This window comes from Triticum aestivum, chromosome 3B (genome assembly GCF_018294505.1).
Source record: "Triticum aestivum cultivar Chinese Spring chromosome 3B, IWGSC CS RefSeq v2.1, whole genome shotgun sequence".
In the NCBI taxonomy this organism is placed as follows: Eukaryota; Viridiplantae; Streptophyta; class Magnoliopsida; order Poales; family Poaceae; genus Triticum; species Triticum aestivum.
The window spans coordinates 450503018-450515496 of record NC_057801.1 but is presented as its reverse complement, the minus strand read 5'-3'; positions in this window follow the sequence as shown (position 1 = coordinate 450515496).

Genomic DNA, 12479 nt, shown 5'->3' with positions numbered 1-12479 from the left:
GGTTGGATGAACAGTAGATGGTGGAGGGGTGGATGAACAGGACCCCCGTGGTGTGGAGGGCTGGATGAACAATAGACGGTGGAGGGGTGCCCATGGAGGGGTGGTTGAACAGTAGCCGGTGGAGTAGCGCACGGTGAGGGCTGGATGAATAGTAGCCCGTGGAGGCTGGAGGAGGTCGACGGTAGCCCGTGGAGGCCGGAGGAGGTCGACGGTGGAGATGAACAGTATCCCATGGAGTCCCGTTTTGCGGTACGCCACACCCCTCCCGATGAACAAGACCCCCGTTTCAACCGTAGTGCTCCAACACAAGTCCGTTTCGTCCGTTTTGCGGTACGCCGCACCCCTCCCGATCAACAGGACCCCCGTTTCGACCGTAGGAGGTCCGTTTCCTCCATTTTGCGGTACGCCACACCCCTCCCGATCAAGAGGACCCCCGTTTCGACCGTAGGAGGTCCGTTTCCTCCATTTTGCGGTACGCCACACCCCTCCTGATGAACAGGATCCCGTTTCGAACGTGGCCGGTCGAACACAAGGCCGTTTCCTCCGTTCTGCGGTACGCAAGGCCTCGTTTCCATTACCTGTTCCGTCCAAGCCCTCCCGTTGAACATGACCACGCATTCCGTTCCGACCCAGCCGGTTGGCTCCCACGCGTTCCGTTGCCTCCTGATGAACACGACGCATTCCGTTGCCTCCCCATGAACACTATGCATTCCGTTGCCTCCCCATGAACACGACGACGACGCTGTTTCTCCATTCAGACCCAGCCATGTTCACGAGCCCTGGCCGTACGTATGCGCGAGTAGGCGTTTGAGACCCCGTCCGTATGTACGTATGTGGCCGTATTTTCTTTCTTGCACCCTGGCCGTTGTACGTACGTGTACATGCTACATGAGCGCCTCTACTACGACACGTGCGCGCCTCTACATCGACCAGTATGTACGTACACATTCGCGACTAGAATGACAATGCTACGTATGCTTCGACCAGGTGGGTCCCGGCTGTCAGGCACTTCCTTGCCTGCGATGATGTAGCTGGTGGGTCCCAGCAGTCAGGGGGGCGAATCGTTTTTTTGCCCGGACGCAGTTCCTTGCATGCGAAGATGTAGTTGATGGGTCCTAGCAGTCAGGGGGAAACATTTTTTCACGAAATACGGTGGCCCGTTCGGTGGGTCCCCGCTGTCAGGTGAAGGAATAATTATTTTGCACGTAATAAGGAGGCACTTCCTTACTGTGGCCGTGGACCCAGCTGTCAGCCTCTCCACGTACAGTCCACGTCCGATGGAAGCCGTTCCTTGACCATGTTGACCAAGCCGTGCCGAGAGCACCAGAGCGATGGACGACGGCGAGGCCTAGGAAGGGGACAACGCGGAGCCGGGAAAACGCGGCAGTGGATGCCCACGCATAGAGGAGTATGAGGGTTCACTGGTTCGCTGCGGTGTGAGGCTGCCATCACCGCAGAATAACAGGGGGTGTGGGTGAGTAGAGGGATGGCCTGGCCAGCGGTGGGAGTAGTAGGGGCAGTGAGGCCTCCGCGGCATCACAGCCGGCCACGGGAGGCAGGAGCATGCGGCACGACCGACGCTACTTTGGGCGGCTGGAGCACGAAGACCAAAGGTTGAAGAAGCACTACGGCCGTTGGATAGACATCGTACGGTCACTGGAGCTAGAATTGTTCATATTGACTAAGTTGACAAAGCCTTCCATCCCTGTAAACTTAGTAGGCCCACAAGTCAGCCTCCCACCAAGGTGAGTCCCAGCTAGCAGGGGGAGTATTCATTTTTTTGTGCGTAATAAGGAGGCATTTCCGGTGGGTCCGAGCTGACAGCGGGGGGAACGTTTTTTTCGCGAAATACAGAGACCCTTCCGGTGGGGCCCAGCTATCAGGTGGAGGAATCATTATTTTGCGTGTAATAAGGAGGCATTTTCCTGTGTGGGCCCCTACTGTCAGCCTCTTCCGATGGCTGTTGTTTGTTGACCATGTTGACCTCGCCGCGCCGAGAGCACAAACACGGTGGACGAGGGAGAGGCCCAGGAAGAGAACCACCCGGAGCCGGCGAAGCCACCGCAACGGATGCCCACGCTGAGGGGAGAACGAGCGCTGACTGGTCGGCTGCGGGGTGAGGCTGACGTCGCCGGAAAATAACAGGATGTGTGGGTGGGTAGAGGGATGGCCTGGCGGCAGCACAACCAGCCACGGGAGGAGGGACCAGGTGATATGTCTCCGTCGTATCTATAATTTTTGATTGTTCCATGCCAATATTATTCAACTTTCATGTACTTTTGGCAACTTTTTATACTATTTTTGGGACTAACATATTGATCCAGTGTCCAGTGCCAGTTCCTGTCTGTTGCATGTTTTATGTTTCGCAGAAGACCAATATCAAACGGAATTCAAATAGGATAAAAATGGACGGAAAATTATTTTGAAATATTTGGGATTTTCCGGAGGAAGAATCAACGCGAAACGGTGTCCGAGGTGTCCACGAGACAGGGGGGCGCCCCCACCCCCTAGGTGCGCCCTGGGCTCTCGTGGACCACCCGTAAGGCGGTTGACGCTCTTCTTTTGCCTCAAGAAAGCTAATTTTATGAGAAAAAACTGGGCAAAAGATTCACCCCAATCGGAGTTACGGATCTCCAGATATAAACGAAACGGTGAAGGGGCAGAAAGGGAGAACGCAGAAACAGAGAGATAGATCCAATCTCGGAGGGGCTCTCGCCCCTCCCACGCCATTGGAGCCAAGGACCATAGGGGAAACCCTTCTCCCATCTAGGGAGAAGGTCAAGGAAGAAGAAGAAGAAGAAGGGGGGCTCTCTCCCCCTTGCTTTCGGTGGCGCCGGAACGCCACCGGGGGCCATCATCATCACCGCGATCTTCACCAACACCTCCGCCATCTTCACCAACATCTCCATCACCTTCCCCCCTCTATTTACAGCGGTCCACTCTCCTGCAACCCGCTGTACCCTCTACTTGAAGATGGTGCTTTATGCTTCATATTATTTTCCAATGATGTGTTGCCATCCTATGATGTCTGAGTAGATTTTTGTTATCCTATTGGCGGTTGATGAATTGCTATGATTGATTTAATTTGCTTGTGGTTATGTTGCTGTCCTATGGTTCCCTTTATATGAGCGCGTGCGTGGATCACACCATAGGGTTAGTTGTATGTTGATAGGACTATGTATTGGAGGGCTAGAGTGACAGAAGCTTCCACCTAGCATAGAAATTGATGCATACGGGATTGAAGGGGGACCAATATATCTTAATGCTATGGTTGGGTTTTACCTTAATGAACGTTAGCAGTTGCAGACTGCTTGCTAATAGTTTCAATCATAAGTGCATAGAATTCCAAGTCAGGGATGACATGCTAGCAGTGGCCTCCCCCACATAAAACTTGCTATCGGTCTAGTAAAGTAGTCAATTGCTTAGGGACAATTCAACAACTCCTACCACCACTTTCCCACACTCGCTATATTTACTTTATTTGCTTCTTTATCTAAACAGCCCCTACTTTTTATTTACGTGATCTTTATTGTCTTGCAAACCTATCCAACAACACCTACAAAGTACTTCTAGTTTCATACTTGTTCCAGGTAAAGCGAACGTCAAGCGTGCGTAGAGTCGTATCGGTGGCCGATAGGACTTAAGAGAGTATTTGTTCTACCTGTAGCTCCTCGTTGGGTTCGACACTCTTACTTATCGAAAGAGGCTACAACTATCCCGTATACTTGCAGGTTATCACCAGGCAGTCCCACCGGCGCTGGTTTGGGCGGCTGGAGCAGGAAGATCAGAGATTGAAGAAGCACGGTGACCGTTGGATGGACATACAACAGTCACTACTGTGTGTTGACAAAGTTGACAAAGCCTTGCGTACACGTCAAAATTTTTTTTAGGACAGCGTCATTGTCAACCTAGTAGGCCCAGAAGTCAGCCTCCAAATATGTGGAAAACAGCATACAGCCCATTAGCCATTATTTTCAATAATTTACAGCCCATTTCCTAATTCTTAAGGATATTTCAAGCCCATATTCTTTTTATTAGCATTATAGACCATATATTCTGGGCACTGCTAAAAAATTGAACGAAATTTTGCATATTTCGGTGGGGTTTGAACTCCTTTAATCACGAAATTTCGAGTCACGTTGAAAACAATTTTCAAAAAATTATATCAATATAAAATTCAAAAAACAATTCTCCGCAAAAAATGAATGAAATTTAGAATCTTAACTAGCAAGATGCCCGTTCATTGCACTGAACATGAAGATGCATTTGTATGAGTAGTTTATCTTGTGGGAGAAAAGATGATATTTTATTGTAATTGCCAGTTGGCTTTGGTTTTTATAAGAGTGGAGAGTAGAGAAATCCTGAAAAAATGATATTTTAATGCAATTGCCGATTGGCTTTGGTTTAAAAATTTACAACCCATTTCTTACAACTTATAGCCCGTTTTCTGGGGAAGCCCATTTCTTACTACTTACATCCCTCCTCGTCTTGAAAGATTTGCAGCCCAGCAGGGCTGAGAAAAGCAAGTAGGCCGCGGTTTTGGTGTTCTCCAAAAAAAAAGAACTGGGCTAGCCAATTTCAGAAAGAAAAAATATATCAACTGGGCTCGTCATGTGCTTAATAAAAGCGTAAGCATGGGCTAGACGAGCCACAGCCCCGGCACAACACGCAGTTGAGCTCCGTCTCTGAAACTGAAAAACAACTGGGCGAGCTGCTGGGTCCCTGGTGTTATCCGCTTGTTGTGTAATTTTCTCGTTTATTGACTACATTGACAGTGGCCTGGAACCTAGTTGTCAAACAATTAGGAGGAAGTATTTTTTGGCTTGTAATAACGAGGCACCTGCTTGTGAAATGCAATGACCCTGGTGGGTCCCTACTGTCAGCCTCTCCATGTACAGTCATCTCCTGATTCCTCTTGGTTGTTGACCATGTTGACAACACCAGACGGCGGCGGGCACAGCAAGCTAACCAAGGCAGAGAACGACGGCAAGGCCTCGGACGGGAACGAACATTATCCATGGAAGATGCGGCAGTGTAGTGGCAGGTGGAGGGGAGTACGAGGGAAACAACATGCAAGTCAAGCATACAAATGGTACAAAAAGCCCAAGGATTAATTGTTCATCAAATTTTTAGACAAAACCCAGATTGAACATGACAGTAACATCTAACCCAACCACTCTTTTTTGCAGTCACAAACAAATGGATCGGTCTGATCCATAAAATCAACATCCTATGCAAAAAAAATTATTTCAGGATGTCTACAACTTATTGTAAATAGAAGCCGAGCATGTTTAGAAGCCCATTTGTCCATCTGAAACTTCTTTTTTTGCTGTTCAACATGTTCGTCCGTGAGAAATCTCTTGTTGTAAAAATTAAGCCTCATGGACAATAGTAACCTCGCATTCAACATGAAGAATGTGACAAAGCTTCTGTTTGCCTGGTTAGATGCATATCGTCCCATTGTTATTGTCCTCAAAGGAATGTTATGAGAACTGAGAAAATCCTTGTGCTTATTACGCCAACGATTGGTTACATGTTTTTTCCATGTGGTTCTGCCTAAGTAGACATGAAGATTGAAAACAGTTAAGGTCTGAAAAAAGAGTAAGTCGAAATAACGACAGATGAACAGTTAGTTCTAGTACAATATATACGGGCTTTCAATGTGCATGAAATCATCACCTCTATGTATAAATTCTCCAGAGATCGAAAGCATCGCAGCAAGCCAATAATTATGTCCAGATCAAAACTATACATTCTGATATATATGATCTTGACAGAATCCAGCAACATTGATAGGCTATCAATGGACGAACTCTTCATTAAGCATATAACATAATATTAGTACCCAAAGTGTACTCCAAGATGATATAAAACTTATGCGCGCAAATGAAAAATGCAGCATATGATTACAAATGTGTAGATGATAATATACAATACCTGAAAAAGTGAGGAGCCAAACACCCACTCCTTGTCATTATTAAATGGGTCACAAATTACACCCAAGGTTTCCAGTTTGGGCGCAGAGACGACAGTTATTTCTGAAGGTGTATAACAATTATGAAGGAGCAACCTTTCAAGTGAAGGGGCATCTTCGATGATGAGTTGCTGCCCTTTAAAACAAATTCCAATGCTTTTAAGGTGAGGCGACTTTATTTGGAGACAACTGATACCGATTTCTATTCCCAAAACAATCAGCAAGCGCTCCAGGGCAGGGCAACTGGAGTGGATGATACTGTGCAGTGAGGCCTCCGACAGATAAACCACCACAAGCGAACGTTTTTTTAGTAGTGGGAGTCGAAGCATTTGTACCATATCGTCTGGTAGATGGCACCGGACGAAGGTGGCGGTGTGGAGAGAGGAGGAAAACCGTGAGATGGACAACAGTGGTGTGGGCACGAATTCTTGGTGTGTTCATGGTATGAAACTTTCGTGGTAATGGTAGAACTCAAACTGCTGGAGTTTTCCGAATTCAGGGGATGTCAGCCAAGCGTCCACCTTGTCGGGTATGGACAGCAGGTAGCTTGTCGGGATGTAGAGGCATTGAACGGGGCCCTGCTGGTGAAAACAGATGATGGCTCTGAGGAGATCAAATTCAGGAAGGACATATATCTGACGACAGTCAAGATTGAGGGGCGTGGTGCACCATAGAGGGCGCCACCGAGTTGAGAGGACTTGTGTGCGGCAGCAATCCTTGATGGGGAGAAGTGAGATGATCTCCTCAAGGATGACGCCCGGGAGATCGCTGATGCGGTCCACCGGAGATTCTACCAGTTCCTCAGATTTGGGTGGGGGGCTCGCCGCTTCTCCCCGCGCTACCGGGTGCGGGATCTACAACCGGTGTCGCCGCTGGCGGGAGCCTCATCTTCTTGGCGTTGGGGCCAGCCGACTCCATTTTCCTTGTGGGCGTCGCGCCGGGCTCACGGGTTTGAGCAGAGTAGCAAGAGACGAGCCTAGTGGCAGTGAAAGTGGGGAAGAAGGAGGGCTGGGGATTTCTGTAGGAGTGGAAGAAGAGGAGCATGCGTTTTCTATACGAGTGAGGAAGAAGGTGAGCGGGGTTTTCTGGACGAGTGAAGAAGATTGGGGAGCGGGGGGAATTGGGTGGGGAGACGAAGCAGGAGAGCGAGCTGTTCATGTTTATAAGGCCCGCTGCACTAACTACTTGCTTTTTCCCAAGAACCACTGTCTTCTTTTGCGTTGCTGCATTGGAGCTGGCGCATGGGCTTGGCTGACTAGCCATGCATGCAGGATGCATGTGCCCGCCGGCCACTGCATGTGCCTGGTTTGTTACTAGGCCTATTTAATAGGGTGGGTATGGAGTAAATTAAGGAGATTTATTTTCTCTGTGTGCATCCACCAAATTAGAGGATGCGGTACTAGATGCAGACACTCACATTAAACTAACATTCATAAGAACCAAAGTTCAGCATGTCCATGCATCTCAATGATTCACCATACTATAACCAATATACAAAGCTGTGAGAAGGTGTGGAAATAAAGAAAATCGGTCGATGCTTCTCTGTGCAAAGGGCCTCCCTGCACACGCATTAATTTCCTGGGCATGCTTGTTTCTTCTCAAAATGTTGCGAGCACTTTGAGCATGTTGGCAACTCCACAGCTAGCTAGCTGCCTCATCTTGCACTTGATGCTGACACATTTGCAGCAAACACATGAGGCAATAGAGATGACTCAACATGGGTCCATATTGTGCAGTTCCCCTGAAATCATATTCATTGTCCTGAATCTGAAAAGATAGGAAAACAGTAGCTATACTTAAACGGTGTTGCAAAACAGTAGCACATATCAATAGCTCGGCATGACAAAACACGATCATCTGGACGAAGGGGATACTGACCTGACTGAGGAAGGTTACATATAATTTCAAAGTCCTTGGTTGATTTCCACCTTCGGCTGCACTGCTTGTTTGCTCCTCCACACATGACAGGATCGTTCCGCACTGCATTTAGCAAGTCAACATACGAATACACTAATTTCATCTTGCGGTGGTCATTTTACCTAGTTACGAATGTAGGAATACGTGGAGCACCATGAGGTTAGCTGACAGTAGGTAGATGCAGCCATATAAAATTTGTGCGGTGCTACCAAAATTGAGGTTTGTATCCCTTCCCGTTATGAGAATTCTTCTTGAAGTTGGTAGAATGTGACGACTTGTTCTTTGCATCAAACTTGCCTTTCCCCTGAGATTTGTTCTTGTTGTTTTGGGGCTGGTTGGGCTGGAAGTTCTTCTCGTGTACCATGTGGGCACTAGAAGCTCCCTTGGCGACCCGAGCACGTGTGTCTTTTGCTCTCGCCTTCTCCTCAAAATCAAGAGTACTAATGAGATCCAAAACAGAAAACTCATGTCTCTTGTTTTTTAGAGAAGTAGCAAAATCGTTCCACGAAGGTGGAAGCTTGGCAATGATGGTCCCAGCAAAAATTTTTTCCGGCAACACACTTAAAGTACTCAAGTTCCTTAGAGAGTGACTGTATCTCATGAGTCTGCTGAACAACAGAGCGCTCATCAGTCATCTTGTAGTCATAGAATTGCTCCATGACGTACAACTCGTTGCCAGCGCCCGAGGGCCCAAACGTGGCCTCGAGCACAGCCCACATGTCTTTGCCGCTGTCAAACGACATATATGAATCCACAATGGAATTGTCAAGAACACTCAGCAGGGCGGCTTTGAAGAGGGTATCCATGTTCTGAAAAGCTTCCTGCTGTGTAGGATTAAGATCGCCCTCAGGCTTACCCTTAGTGGCGTCATAGCAGTACATGATCTGAAACCAATATACTGCTCTTGTGTGCCACCTTTTATATTGCCCCCCCCCTTAAAAGTAGGCGGCTTCAAAAGCGCAGCAAAACCACTCGGAGTAAATTGCCTGTAATCAGGTTTTTGGATTGGATTGTTGAATATATGAGCAATTTAGTATGAGATTTAATCCGAATCAGCAGTAAATAAATCATGACGACAATTGCAAACATCAAAGTAATGATGCGGACTAAACCAGGAGGACAGAATCACATACTGTACAGCGGGAGCAGAACCGATGTGGTTGATGTTGTCACTCATGTCGTTGATGAAGAGGTTACCGAGGTCGGGGAAGAAGGCTGTCGTTGAGGAAGTCGTCGCTGGCAGCAGTCACAGGAGTGTGCTCCCCAAAAACCTGATCGCCCCTCTCCCGTACAGGATCACGAAAGGCGGGGTTCGAAGGACTGCTGTCCCTTCTCGCGGTGCACGCTGGAAGGAGGGCTAGAGAAGAATTGCGTGGCGGCGCTAAGATCTGAAATGGTGCGAAACCATATGATACAACGGCGGCTAGGGTAGAGCATGTCAGGTCGGTCGTGCGAGTATAATAGTAGGCCTTTGGCCCCCAAACCCCACGTCCAAGTCAATAATAGCTCAAAAAAAGTCAATAATAGCCCCACCAAGGTTTGTCTAAAAAAACGGAGTAATTAAGGCATCCGTTAGTCCCTTTAGTATAAGTACAATGTCATTAATAATGGCCCCACCTTTTGTCACAAAGTATGTTGGAGTACAACTGGCTACACGTTTACAATCCGCTTCTCTTCTCTCTCCTCTTCTCTCTCCTTCAACTAAGCACAAATACTATATTTAAATCCTTATAGCCTGCTTATGTCATCTAATTGTAGTACTTGCTCTAAAGTTACTATCCACTGGGTAGTCTGAAATGCCGGGCGTGCAGCGGGCGGTGCCCTCGTTCGGTGCGCCGCTTCAACGGCGGAAGCAGTGAGAGGTCGCGTCGCCCTGACTTGCCATCAATGTGGAGCTGCGGGCTCAGCTGGCACCGGGCGGGAAGCGCGCGCGGGAGGGGGAGCGGTTTTTGTTGGGCCAAGAAGGTGAGAAGCCAACTTGGGATCGGTCTGGACGGGGAAATATCATGTGCTCCCATACTCTGCATATGACACTAGTCTATGTTACTACTCCCTCCTTTCCGGTTTATAGAGATGTTTAGAGTAACATAGTAATATGTTACAGTACAAGTTACTCCCCACTATGACCAGCCTTGGCCTCTCCCAGTGCTCCACCATGTATAGCTGCTAAGCCTGTCACGTAGGCATAAAATATGATGTGGCACCAATAAACTAAGCACATATGCATTGAAGACTTGAGTTACTAAGCCACTTAATGCACTTAGCACCTCATCTAAAGATCATTAGTAGTATAGCCAGTGCCATGTCATCTACAGCCCATCTTATAGTCAACATGTACAAAATAGTAGATCAAAAGAGTGTACTACTACTTTTTTATTCTGTGGCCCACCTTTCATTCTCACAAAGTGCCTAGGAGCACGTGCTAGAGCTGGCTCTTCACGAAGAGCCCGCTTACCTTCTCTCTCCTCTTCTCTTTCCTCCAACTAAGCAGAAATATACTAGTTTATTCCTTATAGCCCGCTAACTCAGCTCTATTGTACTTGCTCTAGCACCCCCTTGACAATGGACCTTGATGGTGTACATCACCTTGTGTAGAAGATCTCACCCACATCATCATTAGCATGCAGCCGCCTTGATAGACAACGTGCGCAAAAGGAGTAGAGGCGACTGGGGACGCACCACCACCACATTGTGGGCACTCCGTATGTGCTCGTGTGCATGCAGCGTGCATGTTTTTCCATCGGTGCTAGCTCTAAGGCCGAGGCTGCGGTCGTCTTCGTCTCCAACTGTGACTAGTAGTTGAGCAACGGCGACAAAGAGGTGCTGCAAGAGATGCATATGCGCCGTTGCGTGCGAGCTTCACCGTAGCACGATGAACTGGACGTCTCCGCAGATGGCGCACGCCTCCATGCAGCCAAGTGTGTGCGCATGCATGTGTTATTCACGTGCATTCTGCGGCCGAGCGTGTGTGCATGCACGTCTTGTGTATGTGCGTTGTGTGCTCCATGTTGTGCGCGTATGTGCATGAGTTGGATCGGATGGAGTTAGTGCATTGGCTTGTGTACATGCGTCCTGTACATGCGAAAAGTTCATGTTCTTTTATTTGTTTATAGGTTGGCAGGCGGCAAATAACAGGGGAAAACGCGCAAGGTTCCTTGCAGACGCTCCACCGCGAGGTTCCTTGCTCCTCCTCGGTCGTCGGGAATCTATGCTCTTCAACTCTTTTCTTTTACGTGAGCTTTGTTCATCCTTTTCCCAACACGCGAGACATCTAGCACCAAGGTGCACGTGTCATGCAAGAAAATGGAGAGAATCAGATAAGCAGTGCGTAAGTGAGTCGTGCGGGGAGGGGGGGGGAGTGGGGGGAAACCCTTTTTCGTAAGTGAGTCGTGCACTTCGATGGCACCTACACAATATTTTTTCTCCTTGATGGCACATGAATAGTGCACGTACTCAACGATGGAGCACGAGATGGTAGTAATGACATGGTCAACCCTTTTTTGGAGAGAGTACGTACTACTAGTACATAACTTTGATGTGTCCCGTCAACTCGCAGAATGACGAGAAGCTTGATTACGCCTTCTCCCTCGCCAACGTGTGCGCAGTGGCTCACAGCACGAGGAGAAACTTTTGCTTACAAGCGGTGGACGTCCAACAGTTCATTTGGTGTCAGATTGCCAGAAGCACTACTGTAGAACCATCGACTTCTAGAAGAGGCGAAGAGCCAAGCGCAAGGTCACCTACTAACCTTAGGCTAGGCGTAGTAGGAGTAACATAAGTAGGGGTACCTCCTTTTTTTATTCTAGAAACAACCACACGCAAATATCAAGGTGCTAGTTACATAGAACAAATTTCTTGCAGTCCGTGCTCAGCCCTCCTCTATCTCTCTTCTCACCCAGCTAGCGGACGCGCGGAGCCCATTGCCTGTTTGCTCACATGCGGCCCCACATGTTAGTGAAAACGCAAGAGGACCCACTAAACCTGCACATCTTTCACCTCGACGTGGTGGTGATGAAAACAAATCCAATAAAAGATCTTCGGTGGCCGCTTTTGGAGTTACTCAAGAGTATTAAGATTCTATTTATAGTTTAACCCAAGATGCACATCTCGTGGCTTCAACTACCACTCTATTTTCTTTCATGACACAACCTGGATGCTGGATGTCCCACGTGTCGGCAAAAGGAGGAACAACCCGACCAAATCTTCGGTTGTGCTCTCGGATTAGACTAGTTGTGCTAACTTAAAAAATTTATTGTGTACTCCCACCGTTCCAAAATACTTGACTTCCATTTGTCCAAAAATGGATGTACCTATATACTAAAACATGTCTAGATACACATATATTTTGACAAATAGAAGGCGTGTATTGTGCAACGGAGGGAGTAGAATGGATGCAAGTTTTTGTATTGGGAAGAAGAGTACATCCATATATTGATAGAGCGTTAGAGTTGGACTTACAAGTGGGACCGCAGTTGAGGAAACCGACTATCGGCAAACCCCCACCTCGCCCGCAGCGTGATGGCTGAGTTAGAGAAATGATGAGGTTGAATAGATTGCTCTAGCACGGACTCCAAGAAATATGGTGTCA